This window comes from Rhamphochromis sp. 'chilingali' (genome assembly GCF_963969265.1).
Source record: "Rhamphochromis sp. 'chilingali' genome assembly, chromosome: 9".
Classification (NCBI taxonomy): domain Eukaryota; kingdom Metazoa; phylum Chordata; class Actinopteri; order Cichliformes; family Cichlidae; genus Rhamphochromis; species Rhamphochromis sp. 'chilingali'.
In genome coordinates, this window is record NC_137936.1 from 24,677,059 (window position 1) to 24,700,951 (window position 23,893).

General features: G+C 39.2%; 1 protein-coding gene across 2 annotated transcripts in view; it reads left to right on the plus strand.

Moving 5' to 3' along the window:
* The window catches only part of kcnb1 (potassium voltage-gated channel, Shab-related subfamily, member 1), a gene marked incomplete at its 3' end in the record, with an annotated part of 33,585 nt that overhangs the window by 3,699 nt on the left and 5,993 nt on the right, over positions 1 to 23,893 (plus strand). The gene's annotated exons all lie outside the window — the stretch shown is intronic.

Sequence of the window (23,893 nt, forward strand, 5' to 3'; positions counted from 1 at the left end):
GCTGTAATATAAAGTGCAACTACATTAAAATAACTAAAGCACTTGCTTTTTTGTGACCCCCCCCCCCAAAAAAAAAATCATTTTGAGATTAAGAGGTTTGAGATATTGAATTTTAGCTCTGTGCACATGAACAAGAAGCTGGAAATGACATGGAATTCTTTCAACCATAACCCTAACCCGCACCGTTAGTCAATGCATGTTATGCCATCAGCAGGTCTTTCACAGAGCCACACCTGCAACTGCAACCTGGGAGACCACAGCAGTGTTAAACATGAGCAACCTTTGATCACACTCTTCTCAGTTGGATTGGAAGGATCAAAGAGGGGGGCTGTTTCTTTCCAGCTCAGTTTTAAGGGGAGCAGCGTGCCTTGTTTGTCTTGCAGCTATTATTGCATGGGAAATGGAAATGAAACTATTAGCAATTTGTGCCGGCTGATGCTTTGCAGCGAGGATTTGTTAGAACTGTCAGCTCTAATCCACAAACAGAGTGAGATGAGTGCTGTGAGTCTGTCAGTGAAATGTCTTCTTCACAGGAATCAAAGAGATGTAAAATCGATGCTTATTGGGTTAGCGCTAAGAAAGTGCTGTAGCCTACAAAAAGGAGATGACCACTCGGAGTCGACCATAAGTTCTTGTCTCCGTTATCACGCCGCGATACCTGCAATTTATCAAAATATCAGCGACAAACTGTTGTGAAGTGCTCGACGAAGATGGGTACAGCGATTCACTTTGAATAATAACACAGAAAATTGCTTATGCAAAGTGGTTTCGGCGAATCTCTAGCTCTCAATGTCTATATATATCTATTATTCATGTTAAAAGAATTTAACTGAGCTGCTAATTCACATCACCTCCTGGCTTGGCATCATTATATCTTGATAGTGGAGGGTAGGGATAGACAGAAAAAGGAGCAAACTTGACATAGCAAGCAGCAGAGTTTATTAATTCCTAATTAGTTAAAAAAGGACCACATTAAACCACAGACCAAGCTACCAAAACCATTCAAGGGGTTCATGTATTGTCTTAGTTCTTTTATTTATTTATTTAACTGTGGGCTTGTTGAGCAATCCAACTTGAACCACAGACTGATCAGCTGTGCTCTCCTATCCTGGACCAAAAATGTGCAGCAGCCCATAAAAAGATGGTGAATGGTAGCGATTAGCACAAAACAAATGGTTACCAGGCAACAAAAGTACGATTTTATCATCGCCGAAGGAGTGGGTATTGAACAGGAGTGGGCCTGTTTGTGTTTCTGTGTAATTGCACTTCTGTTTAGTTCCTGTTTTAATGTTTGTACAAAACAAAACAAGAAGCTACAATTTTTAGATGTTCAGGGGAAAAATGTTTAAAAACAAAATCTCAGTGTTGCTGCCTGTGTTTTCTCTGCCCTGCCATCCTTCCTGGCTTTCTTTTCTCTGCATTGGCTCATATCTCTCCTCCCTTCCTTCCTTCTTGAGGCTCCTCTGGTATATACTTCTGACTAAATGTCAGGGAAATGTCACATTAATTATTCTCCAGGAGACTCTAGGCCCAATTTGAAGCTTCCCTCTCTCTGTTTACATTCTTTGTCAATGGAAAGTTGACAAAGCATTGTCTGTCTCGCACTCAGATCCCAGATCAGATTCCAGTCACCATAAAATGAGATTGTGTCTGACCGCTGGCAAAGCAGTGCCTAACACCAAGAAAAGCCTTTTTCACCTGCAGTAGCATTTATGTAACATCATGTTAGATCCTGCTGGTTTCTGCTATTCATAATATCACAAATATCTGTTTACAGATTAGGACTTTGACAATATTCTTAAAAATCACAATACTTATATAAATGTTTCAAGTTATAGTTTGAATCCCATAGTATATAAGTTTATATTCAGAGTAAAATTTGTAAGCATTTTCTTTTGTTCATTGCTCAAAACCAATTGTGTCCCACTTCCTCTGAAACCATTACTAAATAATAAAATCTTAAATAGATTTTATTTTGAAGGTTTTATTTAAAATCTGCTATTAATATGGGCTCGCCTTCAGACAATTTACAGAAGAAACCAAAGCCAAACGTGAGTATTGCTGTCATCTTTGTCCTCCATGCATTAATAAATGTGGAATTACCAGTTCCTGCTCCGTCAGTGGGTATTGTGCATCAGATGGCAGGCAACAAATTCCAATAATGCTACTCTCATGTCACAGTTAACATGACAAATAAATGTGGCTTGGCGATATTCCTACTCATAAATCAGTCTGCAGCAGAATCCAATACAAGCACCCAGACTAGAATCGGTCACTGTTTCTGACATCTGGACAGTCACAGCTGGTTAGATGATGTATAAGAAGCCATAAAAAAACAAGACTAGAATTCCTGTCATCAATCATGGGCTGGATCATCCAGAGCCTGCACTAAATATTTCATAGAAGACCAACGAAGGCTGTACAATATCTGTACTTGCCTATGATTGTATACATATGTAGAAATCCCACAAATTTGGAGCATTGTCCATCCTTCTCTATTTCTAGCTGTCGACTGGACAGACAGGGATATCTGAAGAGGGTGAACAAGTTTAGACTGGCCTTTTTGTCCATTTTAAGATGTAGCTTTCGAGTTTTTAACAGTTATTAGATGAGATTCATGAGCTTCCTATGTGACTATAACAGTCCAGGCCAAGATTGCCAATGTCCTTTTGACATCTGGGACTGAATCAACCTTTAAGATTTAATCCTGCTTTTGACAGGATTGATCAGTGTGAATGCTCATGTCATCTAGAAACTTGCGTAAATATAGAGTAGATGTTTTAAACCTGTGAAGTGTTTTTTGTGGTTTCCACTATATGTCCATTGTGAGTATGCTGTTGTTTTCAGTTTATATAATGTTCCCCAGTCAGCAGACAATTTTCCTTATATAATTTTCCTTACTCATTAGATAACAACTATATCCTCATCCTCTAGCTAATGAAATGACTCATGGTTATATGTTCCAGCATGCCTACTAATATAAATTATTCTACTTGCCTCTAATTAAACTCTGTCTATCCCTAAACCTTTTAAAACTTGATGAAGTTAAATTATTTAAACTGAAAGCTGGGCTCTCTGTCTATTCATTTTACATTTGGCAAGATGAAGCAATGCAAGTTTATTTGTAATAATTATGTCATAGATAACTCGTATCAAATAAGTATTTTGATACAAGGCAACCTAAGTTGTGAAAATAATGCATTAAATGAACAGAAGAAAAGCTGAAATATAAAAAAGGGTAAACTAAAATGACTAAAGACAGTTTTAAATCAGAATGTATTGAATAAGTATGAGTGTCAGGATCTTCTTTTCAGTTTCCTGACAGTCTGCTTATTAATCTCCAGTGAGTTTGCGTAGAAATTTGACTGTAGTTGCTCACACAGTATATTTATTGAATCAACTGCTAATGCAATGTTAATGTTACACATATAAATGGACATTTTGATTAAAGGCACTTGAGTAAAGGAGGTATAAATGTTGGGTCTGTGTTTCCACAAGCCCTGCTAGTTTAGAGACTTATTCATCATGAAGAAAACAAGACATAACAGAAGATCTTCAACCCGCTAGCGAGGGAAGTCTTTGGTCAAGAACCAGCTCTTGAAGCTCACGCTCCTAACCTGTCTCCAGCCCAAAGTCCTTCAAAGAGCAGCTCGCTGGCAGCTATTTATTGACAACTGTTACAATACACAATACAACACAAGCACCTCCCCAGCACAAAGTGGCTGGAGAGGTGGTCAGAGACAAAGGAATGTCTTGATCCTATAGATGGAAGAGTTTACAAATTTAAGAAGCACAATGACAACATTCAACAATTAGACTTAACAGTACCTTTGTGAATATTTCCTTCTATGATGTTCATTAATATCTTAGAAAGATCGCCATCTCAACAGCAATTATACGTTTATCCTTTAAACTGTGTCGTTACTTTGCAAAAGACAAAAACAAAAACAAAACACATTCATACACAGACTGTGAGGCATTTTCCTATTCTCTAAATGCCTCATAACAGTTGCACAGGGCACTGATGAATATTTTAAAGCCCTTTGTCAAATTTGTTTTTATCCAACTTTGAGGAGAGAGTGCTTTGGTGTCTACTTTGAAGTTGCTGCTAGCGGATTGTTAACATCAGAGCACGCGTGGTACAGTCCTAGTGAGAAGTAATGGGCGAGTACCTCCAAACCTTTGATTGGCACTGTATGTGTTGATGAAGCAGCTGTAGAAAGAGAGAAGTAAATGAGAATCACACGCTTCACTGACAGAAAGCTGTTGAGTAACCATGCAGCACTAAAGTTACTAACTGTACTTGAGGAGTAACATCCTTTTCTTGGGTTATTTGTCCATCTTATCTTGGTCTGTTCGGTGCAGAGATTTAGGCTGGGATCATGTGTGCTAGGAGCTTGAGCGCCCCAGAGATTGCTTTCACGGCAGTCGCTCTCTGCCTGTCACACTGTCTCCTCGTCAACATCTTCTGAGTGTCCCTTCTAACTTGCCCTCAAGTCAAAGTCAAAGGCAGCCATTCAAAGTCTACTGCAGCCTCTAAAGGTTAAAGTTGAAATAAACTGAAAACCTCAACCACAGTGCTTAAAATATGGACTTACTAACTACAGGAATTGATTAACCACGCTCACCTATCATCGATTTTGTCATCACTATTTCCTACACAAGCAAATACACACTCATGCTCACATTACCCTTTTTTATATGTATTTGCATGGTTTCATGTTTAGAATGCAGTAAAACCGTATCTCCAGTGTTCATTATGAATTTTAGAATAAATTTATTTAAATGTAAGAAAACTGACATTTTACTTCCTTTTACTCAAGCTCCACCCTCCCCCATTTTTACACACCTACACACACATCACACACTCACACATATATATATATATTTATATTGAGACAGACAGAAAGCTTCAGGAGGTTAATGCTGACATTTAGAGAAAAATGTTCCTTAGACTATTATAATTAATGGTGTTGCTCTATTTCATTATTGAATGTGTCAGATATGTAGAATGGAAGAACAGAGACAGTAAAAATAACTAACAGATCATGTAAAGGTACACCGAAAGGCCTGAAGGGCAGGAATTGAAGCAACCAATTAAATCATAAGTGAATTGTTTTGACAAAATTCACAAAAACATATTTTTGGCGTTGTTTTTGTTTTGGGCTTTTTTTTTCATCCAGTAAATGGATGATCTTTAATGATTACAGCTGTCAACAGACCATCATATGCCATAACTAAGTAATCACAGCTCCATGTGGAAGAAACTGCAGTACAAGATTATATGAATTATATGAACCAGTTTATATGAATCCTGGTATAATTTTATTGGTTTTAAGGAAACTTACACTCATTTGCTACTTTTTTTTAGCTATACCTGTTTAGCTGCTTATTAATGCAAACATGGTGAAGACAGCATGCTGAATTCAAACCAAGCATCAGAATGGGGAAGAAGATTGTTCATTTCAGATGTCAGAGGACAATGGCAAAGCTGTTTTGAACTGATAGGAAGGCAACAGTAACTCAAGTACCCACCTATAGATCCACAGTATGCAGAAGAACATCTTTGAATGTGCAGTATGTTGAACCTTGGCGTAGATGGGTTATAGCAGCTGAAGGCCAAACCTGGTCCCACTTAAGTAAACTAAAAACAGAACACTGATGTTACAAAATACAAGATTGGAAAAACATTGCCTGGTCTGAGAAGCCTCAATGTCTGCTGCAGGGTTAGAATAGGGGTTTCAAACATTTGGCCTGCAGGCCACATCCGGCCGCGATACAATTATATCCGGCCCACGAGATAATTTCATATGTCAATCAATAATGACCCGTCGATATGTCGGAGCCCAGTCTTCAGCCTTTTTGCTGAGAATCCATGCAGGCAGGTGTGGGACTTTAGCGAAAACGTAAAACGAGGAGCATCTGGCTGCACTTCAGTGATATTGGAGACTGAAACGCTGAATGCAGAATTTATACAATTAGGAGCTGGATATTTTCAGCCATTTTCCATTATGGAGGACAAAAGGTTTCTAACTTGTTCAGGCCCTAAACCTCATGTGTGTTCTTCCTATTAGTAGCTAATGCATAAAAATACGGCTTTTATGAAAACACTGAATAAAAATTGTTTTATTGAAAAAGGCTAGATTTACAGTTCAGTGTTGAATATTATGTAAACTATATGCAAAGTGTCTTTGAATGGTAGAGGTGCAGAAACGTCTGCATGTACCACAGAGCCATGGCTCAGTGCCTGAGTGTCTAAATGAGTCTCACAGGCCTGAGTTTGCGCTTGAAGCCATTTATAATTCTTAACTTGTTTGATCTGCTCACCACAAACAAGCACAAGCATACATTTTGGACTTTTAACTGTATTTTCATAAGTTTTACAGCTTTTCCTACTCATAAAAACCTCCCTTATGAACATTCATACTACACAAAGTAATTTAGCAATAAACAATTAACCTCTTGAACCCCAATGCCCGCGGTACCGGACGCAAGAGAGGGAGAACATCTGGTTTAACAGGATGTACTCCCAGATCTTTTATTTAAATGTAGACATGCATCATACCCACAGACACGCCAGAATCTCAGCGAAGTGTTCACAAAACCCTTTCAACAGTCACCAAACAGCTAGAGCAGGTAAACAGATTCCACAAAATGATGTAAACACAACACACAACAACAAAAAAGTGGACAGCCTGGCCAATGAGCTACCAGAAGAGTTTCTGTAATTTTACACATAATTGGTTTACGTCCAAAGAGTTTTGTTGCCACATTTCTTTCTTTGTCACAGCAGCTTTTTCTTTGTCAGGTACAAAAACAGTTGAATACGTCACTTCTTTACACAGACAGTTTCACCGGTCCGGGGCTGTATTCGACCCGCGATGTAAAATGAGTTTGACACCCCTGGGTAGAATTTGGTTAAAACAAAAAAAAAGCAGGGACCAAAGCTGCCGTGTATCAGTGGTTCAGGCTGCTGATGGTGTAATGTAGTATGGGATGTTTTCTTGGCACACCTTAGTACCGATTAAGCATTATTTAAATGCCCCAGCCTACTTGAATATTGTTAATGATCATGAATGTGGCAGTCGGTTCATGATTCTCAAATGTCCCCCACAATCACCAGATCTCAATCCAGTAGTGGGCCTGTGGGAGATTGTGCAAACTGACACCATTGATGTGCGGCGATCTGCAGCAACTGTGCGATGCTATCATGTCAACATAGTCCGAAATATCTGAGAAATGTTTTCAGCATCTCATTGAATCTGTGCCACGAAGAATGAAGACTGTTCTGAAGGCAAAAAGAATTCCAGCTCTGAACTAGCTACACGTAGAAGTGTCCTGTGGGCGTATATATATATATATATATATAAATGGTGGGATTCTATCTTTTTGCATCTTATTTGGGCTGATGAAAAGAATAGAAGGAAAGGTCAGTCCTGTTTGGAGACTGAATGTTCTTTGCAAATTTCCTTACATAGTCAGTGGTAAGTGCAGTAGAAATCATTATATAATTATCATGGCATTGGTTGTTTTAATTTTGTGCATTACGGATACATTAGGTTATCTAATTGCTGACCACACAACAAACAAAAGAAAGATAAAGCCGTGCTAAAGATTTTTGAAATTGTAATATATTGATCAGTATTATTAGTTAACAATGAGTATTATTAGTTAACTTCTGCAGTAGCTGTTTCAACAATGTGCTGCATATTTCATGTTCATTCACTGTTAATGTGCAGAGGGTCTGGCAGAGTTGTGTTTGTGAGTATTTCATAAGTCATGTCATGCATTTTGTAGTGGATAGATCTGAACTGGTGGTGTCATTTCAGTTCCTCAGGTTTGCACCGGGGCATAACAAGTTTTAGTGAAGGTGGTTTGTTGGTTTGCTCAGTTTACTAATTTCAGTGGACATGTTCTGTCTGTTTCTGTGATATAAATTATGTAACTATGGTCATCAGAGTAACAGTTGTGGACCTTATTCTAAATTTTTAATTGTTGTGCAAGGATATGCTTAGAAAAAGTCGATTTTTGTTTTGTTTTGTCAGAAGTGTATTTTTACTGATGAAGAAAAATCATGACTTTCGTAGAATAGTAGAGTGTGAGGAGGTGGTCAGCTGCAAGCGCCTTTCATTCAATTTGGAGTTAAGCTGTTACATGAGCTAGGGAAAGACATTAAGACATCACATTTCCAAAGAGGAATGAAGCCTCAGGGCCAATGGCTGTAAGGGGAAACAAATTAGAGATCAGGAGATCTGGAAAACTGAAGACTGAAACTATGAAAATTATTTGTGTGACATGTAGAAATCGAGTCAGGAAAACAGAATAATAAAGAAGCAGATTTCTCACTTAGGGTAAAAAGAAATCAAGTGCTTCTCTTAGCCTGGGGAAAGAACACTTCAAATTCTGGGTTGTCTCTATATGGCGATGTATTCGTTTAATATCTGCCTCTTACAGATATGGAAATCATGTGGTCATAGCATTGTGTCTGTAGGGCCTCAGATGACAGCAATCTTTCACTTCACAATATAAACAAAACTTCTCTTAACTGAATACGTATAATTAGGGTTAGACCTTCACAACCTTCCCACCACAGATGAAAATTGCTCTATTTATGAAAAGACACCACCTGTCTCTCCTGATGTGGTTGGTGTTCAGTGGGTTAAGCAAACAACTTTCACCTATTAAATGCTGAAATGCTGTGTGAAACCCAGAAGTATCTCTGGTTTATTCTTTAGCCCACCTGTATATGTCTGTGCTCTGTGTCTCCCTTTTTTCTATTCAGGTCAATTTTATTTTATTTGTATAACTCCAGTTCACAACGACAGTTGCCTCTTACAGTCATGCTTTATATTGTAAGGTAAAGACCCTACAATAATACAAAGAAGACAGAGACCCAACAATTATATAACCCCACTTGAGCAAGCACTTTGGCAAAAGTGGGAAGAAAAAAACAGTGGCAAGTTTGAATACAAAAATTTCAGCTACAATGCTCATGCTCAAACATCAAGGTAAGGAGATCTCAGAAAGCTGATCTTTTATCTGGAGTAGGAACCTTCAGGGATATACTCCAAGTAATTTTAAGTAGTGCATAATTTCTGGCAATTTCCATGTTAAACTATAAATATGATGTACTTTTAAGTGAGTGATGGCTGCATTATGTGGTGGTTTAACCTTGCCTTTTTTAATTATTCTGCATAATATTGGCGTGGATCGTACATATTCTACTATTCATTTGTCCTGTTTGAAAATGGGGTATGTCTACAAAGACATATGTATTTACATAGACAGTAAAGACTCAGTTCTTTAACTATTAAGGTAAACCTGGATAACATTACTTGAAAAGCTTCTGATAATCACTTTTATGGAGAGAATTTTATTTTATTATTATTTTTTCCTTTACATTAGATTAGGTTCGAAAGGATGGGGCTTATCCTTTAAAACAAAGCAAAAAATCACAGGAAAATTAGTCAACAATTAACTCTCGTCTAACAGTTCCTCCGTAGATGTAGTTTCCAGAAAAAGTCATTCTGGGACACAGCGGCTCTGGAGAAAACACGTGTGTGGTTGCATTAATCATAAAATATTTAGCACAGCTAGGAAGGAAAAGCATCAACGATTGGCTTCACTCTTTAACATGAAGACATATACACTATAATATGTGTTCCCTACTCTTTAATCTATAAAAAACAAAAAACAGTCTGGTTTATGGTAAATTGAAAGACATTTTTGATTTGGTACTTTCATTATTGCAGTTGGTGTCAAAAAGAGAGTGTACTGTGCACTAAAGTTTTGTCTCACATGTAGATGTAACAGTATGTGTAGTGATTAATATTGAAACTCCTATGTAAGTTATTCCAAGTAAGTACTAGCCCTGAAGGAGCGAGCCCATCAAGGACTGGCACAACTGCTGAATCATGATATTAGTGTGTACGACATGCTGCTTAAGCAACATTGAAAATTTGAAACCTCTGAGCAACAATGTTCCCTTTTTGGAAAAGTGGTGAGAAATTTAAGAAGAATATGCAAGATGTAAAGATTTTGCAACTCTGGAGAGTTAGTGTGGCAGTAATAGTTTTCTCTGTTGTGTAAGTTACCGTGTGTGTAACTTCCAGGTTATACTTGAAGTTGTGCTGGGAAATCCTATTTTTTGCTAGGGCTCCTTTTCCTAGAGGTTTGAAGAATAAAAAGCGTCAAAACGAAGCTGAAGGACTAAAACAAATTGAGCTTATCAAATCCTGAACATACCAGTCATTCATCTGTACATTTTTTTTTTTACCATCCAACATGGGGTCGTAGGCAGGCCATCACTGAGATTTATGCCTGAACTTCAAATAAAATACATTTAGTTGCTTTTACTCTTACCATTTACTAATATCTGAGCAATGTCTGAAAGTCTGAAATAAATCCTAAGAGAATCACTGGTGAATAATAAATTCATACTTGCATATCATATGCTCATACGTATTTAATGTGGAAACTGTCAGTGTCATCTTTCTACACTGCTCACTGTCCAGTGAATGAGGAGCTAATTAATTGGTCAGCTAGCCCTAATGGATTAGATTTATTTTACATTAATACAGATAATATGTACCCTAAGCAGTCCTCACAAGCCTACAAAAAGCCTACAAAACGGGCTGGGATGGTTAAGAGGTGTCAGTAATAAACTTTTCTAGAGTCATTTAGATTTACCCTGCAGATGGAGACAGATTGAGCAGCAGCAAGAGTAGCAAGTGTTTGCATCACTGTTACAGGAGCACAGCAGAGCAGATGAGTTGATGTTGTGGGGCATTGGCAGTGAGATTTAGTTATTGCAAGGGGGCATTAGATATACAGCATCTTGCATCAGGTACAGTTTGTCATGTGCCTTATGCATCAGAACAACTCGGCATGTTTTCCCTGAACCAACTCACAGGCTTTGATCCATTAAATAAAATATGCAGTAAACAGTATTATGTGTTTGCTTAAAAGCTGATGTATACAGCATATCAGCATATCATTGTATGATGGCATTCAGTAATTTATACAAACATTTATTATTACAGATAATATAGAACTGTTTGTTCATTTCCTGTCTTCTTCATTTCTTACACACAATACAGAAAAAAGTAGCATGGCGTTATAGTCTGCTCACGGTCCTTCAGTGAGGCTATTTCTCTATTACCTTTGAATGCAACCTCCCTGCACTTCATATCCAATTCTCAACATAACATATATGTGCTCAGATCAACAGAATCACTATAAAGGTTTCACAGGAACAAGCTGATCTGATTCTGGTGGCTTTTGCTGCTTTCTTCATTGGTGGATTTCACTTCACTGTGCAGGTTATTTTGAAAGGCAACTGAATAGAGTGAAGGCCACTCTACTGTGGTAAAGGAGACATATTTATCAAGGGAATATGGAAAGGAGACTTGACTATTAGTGCAAGAGGCTTTTCACCGAAAATAACACTTTCACTTAAACTTTGTTCTGGTTCCAGGTTACAACATGTAAATCCAAATGAAGAGACACACCGTTTTGTGCAGAAAAAACACAAATAGTCAGTTTACAGTACTGCTTTTTTCTTCTTCGCAGGCTATGTCTTTTAGACTGTTTGCTTACCCCAAACAGGGATTAACCAGTCACAGTGAATGTAAACAGGCTGTTGCCTTTGTTCAAAATCAAAAGTACAATTTTAAAAAGTGCTATGTAGTGCTATGAAAAAACTTATCACGTTTTGAAATGAAAGCATACTCACTTCCAATGCTAAGGCTTAACATATCAGGATATGGTACTTAGCACATCTTAAAATATGGTAAATAAAACCTGTGCCATTAATTATCTTACAAAGACTTAAATCAAAACACAGAAGCCCTGCACACTTTAAATTAAGAGAGTATATGTTAGTCATTAATTGTTCATCCACAAGTGTGAGCACATCTATAAAAACAGACGTTTTGGCAATTTTCAGGTCTGAAGCATTCAGTGTCATGTGGAGAAATGTGACAAGTGAGGACCTAAAATGCAGGGCACAAAAGGCAGGCAAGGCTCCATGAAATTTTGATTGGGACAAAAGAAATAGCAACAGGGAGAAGGAGAGTTCAAAAAAAGCAATTCTGGGAATTGGCTGGCCATGAGGCTAAACAGAGGAGATGTAGCAGTTTTGGGGGCAGGCCAAGCCACAGAGCTAGATATAGGAGCTGAAGCCAGCAGTGAAGCTGATGCGGCCAGGGATGCAGGCTCAGGCTGAGGGCCATTGTGGACTGTGGCGAGGAATGCCTGCTTCCTCCTGGAGGAAGGACCAGGGAGTGCGCCGCTGGAAGGCCTCTCATCCTCAGACCACCGTTCCAACAAAAAGAAGCACTCGGGTGCTGGGCAGCTGGACTCCCAACAGGCTGGGCTAGTTAGGCTAACGAGGCGTAAGAAGTGAGGACCCAAAATGCCAGTGCGAAGGCAAGCAGAGTTCAGCGAATATCAAGCTGTTTCTTTAGGCTGATGGCAGGTAATCCAAAAAAGACAAAACATAAAGTTAAAAAAGGGAAAACTGAAAACTATAAACTACCAGAAAATACAGTGTGAGCTAAAAAATAAAAACACTAAAGCGAGAGGAAGAGACACTCAAAGAACTAGTGGGAGGACATACAGACGGACAGTTGGGGAAGTGAACACAGCTGGGGAGAACGAGACACAGGAAACGACTGAAAGTACAAGACTGGACAAGTATGGCTTATTTGAAAGTGTTGTTGGAAGAAAGTCTCCTCTCTCTGAACAAAATATGGCAGCACAAATTAGGAAAACAGGTTAGAGATGTTTAGCCATGCTGCACAGCAACATATTTGGTGGATCACGAAGAAATCTCAACAGAAACACCTCATACCAATGATCAAGGACAGCTGTGGAGGGTGGTAAATTGCTGCTTCTTGTATAGCGCTTTTCTACTCATACCACTCTTTATACAGCTTGCATGATTCACACATTCAAAGCTGAAGTGCTTTCTACCTAACATTCACACACATTCATAATCCAAAGTATGCATCGGAGAGCAATTTAGGATACCTGGCATGCAGACTGGAGTACCCAGGGATTGAACCATAAAACTAAATGACTAGTAGATAACCTGCTCTGCCTCTTGAGCTATAGCCACTAGATAATTACAGCCACCCTTTGGGATTGTTTCTAGCCACAGGACCTGTCACGTTGCAACCATTAAGTCAACCACAGAGTTTTCTGTGTACCAAAGTATTTTAAAGGCATATGTGAGGCTATCTGTCCAAGGTTTTCTGGCACTGGGTCATGCAACAGGACGATGATCCCAAGCAGTAGATCTACAATAGAATGGCTAAATAAAAAAAGAATTAGTCATGTTGTAGTGGTTCAGTCAAAGTCCAGGTCTCAACTAAATTGAAATGCTGTGGTGGGATCTCTGCAATGCCTAATGAACTGAAGCAACCTTGTAAAGAAGAGTGGGCCACAATTCCTCCAAAACTTTGAGACTGATAAAGTCATACAGAATGATTACTTCAAGTTACTTCTACTGAAGGTGTATCTGCAAGCTGCTGATGGGGTACACTTAGTTTTTAACACACTGCTTCTGCATTTTGGCTTAATTCGTTTTTATTACATAAATAAGGGCACAGTCTAATGTGTCATGTTCTTCTTCATCTGAGAAGTGTATTTACCTAATTTCAAGTCTGGCTAAGGACCTTTTTTTTTTATTATATCCTAATATGTACTAAAGAGTGTGATTTTTTTTCCACCTGAGCTAGTTTGTTAGAACAGGGTGAGTGGTTTGATGTTAATTTAGCAGGTAACCAGTTACACATGTGAATAAATGATTAGATACGGCTACAAAATGTTTTAGGATTTTTTTTGTTTACTATTTTGCCCTGTTGATTGATTCCACAGACTAATGTTTATTCTCTGTTCCAATAAAGTAGTTTGATTAAGATTTGCTGAGGAAATTTGGTTTAATGTTCTATAATAGATCTACTGTAAAAGGATGCATAAAAGCTATTAAACTATTATAATTTAATATGAAATTATGGAAGACATTATTATTGGTGTCCCTTTTATAAACATATTTTTTAATGCAATAACAATATAATAATTGTCAGCTGAATTATGCTAATAGAAACCCTAGGTTGGGTACAGTGTGTATGTATACTGTAAAGATTTACATATTGCAAAGTGTCTTGTTTGGAGGTTTTTTTTTTTTGTTTTTTTTTTTAAATGACATCAGAAACAGCAGTATGCGACATTACGTGATGGCAGAGCTTCAGTTCATCCTTTGTCATTTTTTTTTTTTTTTTTTTTATAAATAGGACAGGGGGAATGAATGAGAGAAAGAGGGGGAGAGAAAGAAAGAAAACCAAAGGGGAGAAGAGACGGTGAGAGGGGGGGGGAAGAGAGAGAAAAAAAAAAAAAAAGAACTCCTGGGTCACCTGTATGGAGAGAAAAAAAAACAAAAAACAAAAAAACAAACAAACAGAGGAGACAGCAAACAACAAAGAGCAACATAATAATAGAGAAAACAAAGCACCATCACAATAAACTAGCTAGTCATAGATATCAATATTTACTAAATAATAAACGATATTGTGCAGCACGCAAGATAGACAGCGCACAGTGTGCTTTGAGGCAGCAGCCAAGAAAGCTTTAGTCCGCGTCTGTGAATACCCATGTGTGCATACCTGTGTGGATCAGCATGCTTGCATTCCAAAGGTTTCTCCATGTAATGATCTGCTAGGGAGTGTGGGGGGGCCACAGCCCCGTCCTCCAGGGTGTGAAGCGGGTATGGAGGAGATCAAAACTCCAGACATCCAGAGGCCCCCAGAACACAAGAGACCATGGAAGACCAACAGAGGGGCAGCCGCGCCACTGTCCCAGTAAGAGCTGAGGAGAGTCCCAGATGAGGGCTCGCCCAGCAGCCGCGGAGCAGAAGTCAGGGGGAGTTGCAGTGACGCGCCCGTGAGCTCCGCCGGCCCCCAGCTGTGCCTGAGTGACCGAGCCCCAGGCCGAGAGGCCGGGGGCACCCCACCTCCAAAGGGGCCCGAGCGAGCCCCAGGCCCCAGGCCCCGACAAGCGGCCGCCAAGGAGTGAGCCGGTGTGTACCCGGACGCCCACCCCCAGACACAAAGAACCACCAACACACCGACACCTGAGGGAGTCCGCCACCGGCAGGGGAAGTGGTGGTGGGTGGAGATAGGCCTCCAAACCTTGGAGGGCCTGAGGTGTCCCCAGAGAGGTGGCGTCTGATACCCAACCTGACATATAGACACAGACATACAGGCACCCACAGACACAAACATCCATTCCCACCCTCATGCTCTCATGCACTCACTCCACACTCAACCAACGTGGAGACAGACATAAAGAGACGCTGTACACACAATCACACTCCCCAAGCGTACTCTACAAACCGGGTCTAGGTACCCTTGCCCCTGGAGGGGGCAAGGGTACCTAGACCCGGGTACCTAGACCCTTTGGAGGTTAATGAATGGAGCTGACTTCTGTTTTATTAGGTTAAAAAACAAAACAGTAGGCTATTTATTTCATTTTTTACCATTACTGTATTGTTTTACTGCTACTGTTAAATTAGATTAGTCTGTCTGATGCTGTCCTCAACTCCACTGAGCTAACTGAAATCCAGATAAATGGGTGAGGGCGTGCAGATTTTAGAGTAGGAACACTAAAATAAAAGCATTTTAGACAACAGCTAACAGTAGTGTCCTGTAAAGCTTGTACAGCAAAAAAAAAAAAAAGCTATTGTTGTGGATTATAGCCCATGCACTGTTAAATTAGAGTTTTGTGCTCTGCCAGTACTTTTTTGTCACTAAACCAAAACATTTGATATTGTGCTCATCCTGGTGGAATGATACATTATTTTACTAGAAATGACACGTGGTTTCGTCACGGTCTGACACTGAGTTGTTGGGAAAAATCAAAAGAGATTTTTTTAAGAGCAAAATCAAGTGCTCATAGCTGTCCAATTACCAAAAACTTTAAGGATTTGCATGTTAATTTGAGGGTAACACTCAATGGGATTAACAGCACTCAGACTGAATGGCCGCTGATTTTGGTGCTCTCAAACTGTGAAATAAGGACCGTTATGCTGTTAGCAAGTTGAATATCTGCAGTAAGCGTGTTTGAGTGTAGGATTAAGAGCGATCTTGCTTTATATTGCTCTCGCTCTGCGAATAGAATACATGGCATCCACATCTTGCAGGCTAGGTCATGCATAACTTGCCTTTGTGTCTGTGTTTTTGAGCTTCTTTATTTCACTCTTTCACTACCAGCGCTGAAATGTTTAAGAGTTCACTGTCACTATCACCATGGTAACTGTCATTTCTGTGAAACATGCAGCTGCCTTCTATTCAAGCATCATTGTTGATTGACAATGTGTGTGTGTGTGTGTGTGTGTGTGTGTGTGTGTGTGTGTGTGTGTGTGTGTGTGTGTGTGTGTGTGTGTGTGTGTGTGTGTGTGTTGTTGTGTGCATTTCTGTAAGGGAGTTATGTGTGGGTCTTTTGCTGCCTACATCTATCTTTGCGTTTCAAGTCAGTGTTTCACTCGCTTTTAACTTTTCCTTCTGTTCTGATGTGTGCGGAGTACTTCATGATGTTCTCTGATTTGGTAATAAATAAATCATTGTAGAATGGCACACTGTGTGAACTGCATTCTATTAGACAATATAGCAGCGAAATATCTCTGAACGATGTAATAACCTTGCCTCTTTGTTTTGTTTTTGTTTTTGATGAGAGAAGTTCTTAAGGTGTTATTTTTATGCATTTCATAGACAGAAGGAACAGGTGAAGCTTCACCACACATTGCATTAATTACCCTTAACTGTCCTGTAAAATCATCAGTCTACACTCATACCCACTGATTAATCTTTTAATTCCCTGTGAATGTTTTAAATGCTTTGTAGTTCACGTTACACTGTTATTTCTGATGAGAACAGCTTTCTTTGGTGTATCAAACCAGACTGTATACTGTTTCTATTTATATAACCACCATGGACCAGTCAGAGTTTAAATATAGATGCTGAGTCTGGATTCTCTTCTTCATCTGAAATGCATGAATAATTGAGAGGGAGAGGCGATGAGGTGGGATTCATTCAGGAGATGGATGGGGCAAGCATAGATTTCCTACCTACTTTAGTGGTTTACTGAATTGGGTTCTGGTGCACTTTGTGCATGTAAGCACTGCATGAGTTGGGGAAAAGTTTGCTGAAGATCCCAAAAATGGCCTGTTTCAGACTTTTCTATTCCCTCAAAGCACATATTTTTAAAAGGCGAAATTATAAAACGGAGAAATAAATACAAGCTCATCACATATACAACCACTCAAAAGTTTGGGGTTGCTCAACAATGATGAGGATTAATGAAATCTTTCACCATCTATAATTTATATGCATACTGTTGTATGGCTTTTTGGGGTATTTCCCACTTAGATAAGTTGTCGTGTACTGCAAATGAGCCTTTCTTAGTCTGAGAATATGCTGATGAATTTCTGAAGAAAGTGCTTTATTTGAAGAGGATTAAGACATTGTAATCAAACATTGGCAAGCTGTGGACCCATTAATAGCCAAATGTATGTGTCTTTAATCAACAGCACAGTTTTTAGCTGTGCTATCATATTAGGTATCAACATTAGGTAACAAGATGCACCACTGGACAAATGGCTGCTTTTATGGTTGCTTATGTAAATATTTTATTAAAAACTATAAATGATGAATGAAAATGATGAATTTCCATTTATAGCATTTCTTAACTTATCTACTAAAAACAACTGTGCTTTTCTTTCAAAAACAAAAGGTTTTTTTGAGTGGTATAGTATAAAGGCGCACAACTGCTATTAAACATAGAGAATCACATAATTACATTCCTACATCTAATCTCGAATCAGTTCAAAAAGGTTACAGTTTGAGCATGAGATGTGATTTCACTACATTTTTTAAAATTAAGTGGTCTGAAGGAAAAATAAATCGCGTGGATGTGATATCCAAACATTCAATAATGTGCTATTCACCTTTGCCTCACTAAGCCACATACAAGAAGGCTAAGAGTACAGTAGAATGAATGTCACGGAAGCAAGGTCACGATACTGGCAGGATCTCCCACGAAGGGCCATGAGATATAAGTTATTCATTTTGGCAAGATGTGGGAGGTTAAGATAAATGAGGCTGTGCTGTTCAAAGTTAAGAAGCGATGTCTGCTGGGGAGACTACAGCTGAGCCACTGCAAATTGTGTGTGCGTATTTCAAGCTATCATGCTGGGGGAAAATGTGGAAGACACAGTCTCCTCCCGTCTCCATGGAAACCCCATCTCTTTCACAGGCAGCGAAGAGGCAGAGCCATTCTATTCGAAACAGGAGTGTGAATTATTCCACATTATTTAGCGCTCACATTATTACTCACATACTACTGACCACTGATAATAACATCCTGAAGAAAACGAAGAACGATGGCTTGGTTTTATGATTCCTGTTCATCCAGTCAAATAGTAGAAGACCTAGCATGTGGCACGTGGTGCAAACATCTGCAAGTAAAGGTGGTGTCTGGCACACTCATGTCTGTTTCCTTTTTAAATAATGATGGGGGCTTTTAGTTTTATTTAAATATTGAGCCACAGTGCCATAGAAAAATATTAACCAACTGCCTATGCTACTGCAGTTGAAGCTCTGCTAAAACGCAAAAAGCGATGTGACACAAATACCAGAGAAACCTGGACACAGAATAGAGACAGAAGCAGATGGTTTAAAGCTTGGTGAGCTCTCAGAAAGGTACAAATCAGGGACAGAGGGAAAGAGAGAGGAAGAGACAGAGAAGGAGACTCTGTCAGACTTGCTTTTCACAAGCAGGTCCACGTAGCCACCTCCTGTCGAGCTTCAAGGGGGTTGTCATGGTGACAGTGGCTGGCAGTCAAGGCTGGGAGAGTGTTGCATGGTTTCCCAGTGGCCTCCAATGTGGCTCATGGGATGATGGGAAAGCAAGTCAGTTGTGAGTGGATCTTAGTGAGCAAGCAAGACCTGAATTTACTCAGCCAAAAATAGAGCCCGCTCACCTACGCTTCAGACCATGCTTGTTCAGGTGTTTAAGTTTAAGGAGAGCGTGTCATTATAATGTAGGTCTAACGTGTTTCCCTGGGTGAGTGCTGGCAAAGGTAACAGACAGGGATGCTGGGACTCACAGGCACACTGTTAAAGCAGAAGAGTCTGTTGCTCCTGTTGCTGCTAATGAGACAAGGTGCCAGCCAGAGCACTGGGAGTCAGAGAGTTCCTTAACTGTCACTTGGGATGCCACCAGACTTAGTGCGGAGTGAGAATACTAACCTGAATTCAGTTGCGTTTAACAGTAATACTATTAATGCAGTAATACATTTCCTCTGCATAATTGCATAGGAGCACCTTTGTAGTAAGAACACAGCTGGAAAGTATGCTTAACTCTTTCTCCCATAAAGATGAAATTTAATGACCTCTCATGTACCTTTGATGAAAAGTTTTGAAACCTCACTAATTTCTGACACACACCCAGTAAATTTGTTTCTGGAAGCAGACCTGAACTGCTCAATTCAGAAAAGACAAACAACAGTTCCTCCTATTTGGTGTCCAAGGGAAAAAGAGTTAAAGAACACAGTTTAACCTTTTTATATATCCTGTAAACAGACTTGTTGGGGTTGGGTAGGTTTCATTTCCAGTTGCTCTATAAAAAGCTTTACTCCACCTGTTTGAAACCTCTTGATACTTTAGTTTCAGGCAATGAGGGAATTGGAAATACAGTAATTTAAAATCATGAATAACAACCTGTTTTTTGTAGCTGTTCATATTCTCTAAGGAAAAAAAGAGGTATGAAATAAAACTACAGTTTTAGAGAATTACTATAACTGTAATTTCAATGTTGCCATGGTTTGTTTCCAGAGCTTTACACATATATATGTATATATATACACATATATATGTGTAAAGTTCAAGGTTCTCTCCTTGCTGTATGAGAACTGGGTTGATAGATGAATGAGCCTGACCCTGGCAAAGCCAATGCAGCGCAAAGAAATGAATCACAGCTGCTGCGACACAGCCAGCATAAAAGCAGGCTGTTGTATCTGAAAGAGAGTGGGTAGTGAAGCACGCCCAGGTACAAGCACAAGAAGATGGGCAAAAATAATTTGACAAGGAGTTTGCCCTGTTTCGAGTCCCAAGTGCTAAGGATAGTGTATGAGACAGTATTCCCTCTGCAGAGAATTCCATTTATAAAAACTTACTCTTTTGGATGACATTTGAGGGCATCCTTCATACCAGTTATGTCCAGGACTTCTTTTTCAAGCACACTAATGAGGGCTGGTGTCACCTTGTCCAAAAAGATGGTGTTGCTGCAGACTATTGTGTCTGCACAAGTGTGCCATGAGGGACCAGTGTGATCTGGCTTTGTTTAGTGTCACGGTGGGATTTCCTGTCACTCTGCACTTGCTCACATGTAGTCTTCTCCTCTCCTCTAGATATTAATATCTCCCTCCCTTTGTCCTTTATCCCCTTTATTAGACCATGGCGCATTCATCGGTAGTTGCTGTCATTTTTTATTTTGGTTAATATAATGAAATCAATTATACAGTATCCACCACAGAAAAATTGCAGGGTAGGATCTTGGGTGTGGCTGCTATTTACATCCGTTTTGTCATGTGGACAACTGAGAGTCTAAAAATAGTCGGTTATGTTTGAGCTCCATTTAACATTTTCCTAACATGCACATGCTTGCGGTCTCTTTTTTCTAGTAAGCTGAAAGGTTTTATCACAGATTTGGGGTTCAGTAATCTTATGAAATTAGCACCCCATGACACTGAACAATTTAAGGAAGTAAGAGATAAAGACAAGTCAGGCAGGGATAGAGAGCGAGCACAGTTTGTAGAGGCAAGGCCATTAGGGACAGAGGCTACTGGGAAATGTTCAGGGTTTCCTAGTGGAACTTAACCTCATAACCATAAGACACAGCAGCACCAGTGTGCCTTCATTAGCGACCTTTTTATAGCTTCTCAATCTATTACCTTCTGCCCGTTTTTGTCCTCCTGTTTCTGTATCTTTCCTGACTCGTTACGATTCTACTGTATCGAGTAATAAGTGGGCGAACTTTAATATGTTGTGTTATACTTGTAACACACCCTGTTACAAGTATAACATGTCGAAGTTTTCTCTTTAACGGCATCGTGTTTTTTCACTGCATCATCTCCACCCCTTTACTTTCGTGCTGGCTTTGTCAGCTCCACCCTCACTCTCCAGTCCCAGCACCTCTCTTCTCTTCAAGTGTTTGATTCAAACAGATTTCCTCCAGGGCAGGAGGGAGAGGAGCACAGAGGGAAGAAAATAAACAGATAGGGTCATTATTCATGTCTGCCACGATGCTATGGCAACAGTCTCCTCCTGCTCTGATTGGTCGTAGATAAGGTTGTTTTTTGAGCCGTCACTTTTACTCTTGGGAGTCCGAATTGTTAGACCATGTCAAGGCCCTCGCTGTCAATCATTGCTGTCAGTCACCTTCTAACAACCTTTGTTTTGTTAAAACCCTTCCTTTTTTTGCCTGTAAGTTGTGATTTCTTCTAGATGATTTATACAAAAAACAATATATCAAGTGCTCCATGTGAGGCTTTGGTTCTTTTGTTGATCCATGTATTACCCGCAGATTCAGTTTATCACTGAGGTTTTGATCAAGGAAGGAAGTCACAGTGAAATATTTCACTTTTTACTGTTAGCTATGTTAAACTGCTGGACTGAATAGTATATCTCACCCCCTATGCGGCATTTTGGTCCAACACTGCACTCATTTTTGGAGTATTTTAACTATCCTATGATTGATTTCATCATATAACATCCTAACCTCTTTTGTGTGGGCTATTGCCAAAACAGGCTCAGTGTTCTAGCTGCAGCCTCCTACTCATCCTCCAAGTTGTGCTGTTTGGAGCTGGAGTCATTTAGGGTTAATATAACAAATGCGGACTGAAGTTCATGAAGTAAGGAACTAAAGGAATCAGATGTAACATTACATTCATCTTGAAGCCTCAAATCATTTAATATAGTAATAGACAAAGATGTAAGTCATCAGTAAACAGTATGTGATACAGTCCTGTGCAAAAGTCCTGAGCCACACCTTAATTTTTCATATTTTGCCCAGGAAAGTAGGAAATTGGTTTAGCAATTTATTGAAATGTTTATGTTTTATTGCAATGGCAGTGTGTTTTGGAACCTTTTTTTTTTTTTGCATATTTTCTGTTTGCCGAGTCTTTGATTTATGATTATAGCCAGCAGATTATTTATTACCAGTTATCGGGCCTGGGAATATTTTGGAGGAAGCATGTCAGCTGCAAACTAGCTTGCAGGTTACCAGGGTAAAGGAGCTGGTGATTTCATGGTCTCCCCATGTTTGTGTGGGTCATTGTTTGTGTTCTCACAGGGCACTCCAGCTTCCACCCACATTCCAAAAACACCCAGTTAGTGGGGTCGGGTTACTTGGTGATTCTAAACTGTCCATAGGTGCAAAAGGATGTCTGTCTGAGTTACCCCACCTCTTGCCCTGTGGCAGCTGGGATAAGCTCCACACCATGGATGGATGGTCTGGCTCCTTGGAAGCAAAATATAAAGAAATGAGGATTGGCTGAAGACCTCTGCACAGTACTGTATATAGTATGTGACATTTTGTATCAGTCACTGTAAACTAAAAAAAAGCAGCATACAGTATATTAGTTTATGATAAATACACAAAATATACACCACTGGATTATGTTGACTCTGTGATTCATCCTCACTCAAGTCAGACAGGGACAGGAGCCCCTCTCTTTTACCTCAGCATTAAGATCACGAGAGACCTGCTGGATTTGTTCCCTTTATTCCCAGTTATAAAGGAAAGCTGGAGAGTTTTTTAAGCTGTTATCACTGAAATGCACACAGGGATAGTCAGTGTCTGACTTGGATATTTTTTTTATAACAGGTATGAAGTAGAACCATAAAAAAGAATGAGTATATTTTACACATATTCTAAGTCAGTGGTTTTCAAAGTGTTTTGCCTTAGGCAACCAAAGTGTGAGCCAAAATTTCAAAGCATATTTATTTATATCTGTAAAAGATAGCCTCTGTAATTAGATCTTCGTTTGAATTTTATTTTGGATAGTCTATTTGCAGCTTCTAAAACTAGCTTACCACCAGCAATTATACATGTACTGAGTTGCAAAGACCTTGTTAGACACTTTCACATAATCCAGGTCTTTCTGCTTCTGGTTCAGAATAGGTTATCTTCTGCGGAAGGCCAAGTTTCTTTTACAAACGTTTACATGCACCCATTTAGCTTGTTGCATCAAAAACTAAAGCATTAAGATAAGATAAGATAAGATAAGATAAGATAAGATAAGATAGAACTTTATTAATCCCTCGGGTGGGTTCCTCTGGGAAATTCGACTTCCAAAAAGCACAGCAACGACCGAAGTTACAGTTACAGAATTGTTATATATATATATATATATATATATATATATATATATATATATATATATATATATACACACACACATATATATAAATACAGAGACAAATATAAATAAAATATACAAAGGGGATAAATAGAATAAATAGGAATAAAAAATAAAAATACAAGTGAATTGCACATTTCAAGTATTGAGTCTATTGCACTGTTGACTATTTACAAAAAGTATTGCACAAGGTATTGTACAGTGAGGTGAAGAGGCACTACAGCTTAGTTGTTCCCCCCTCCTTTGTCCTCCTGTTTCCCCTCCCTCTCCCCTCCAGAGAGGAGTTAAACAGTTTGATGGCGTGTGGGACAAAGGAGTTTTTAAGTCTGTTAGTTCTTGTCTTGGGGAGAAGCAACCTGTCACTGAACAGACTCTTCTGATTGTTTATGTTTATTGTTATGTGCAGAGGATGCC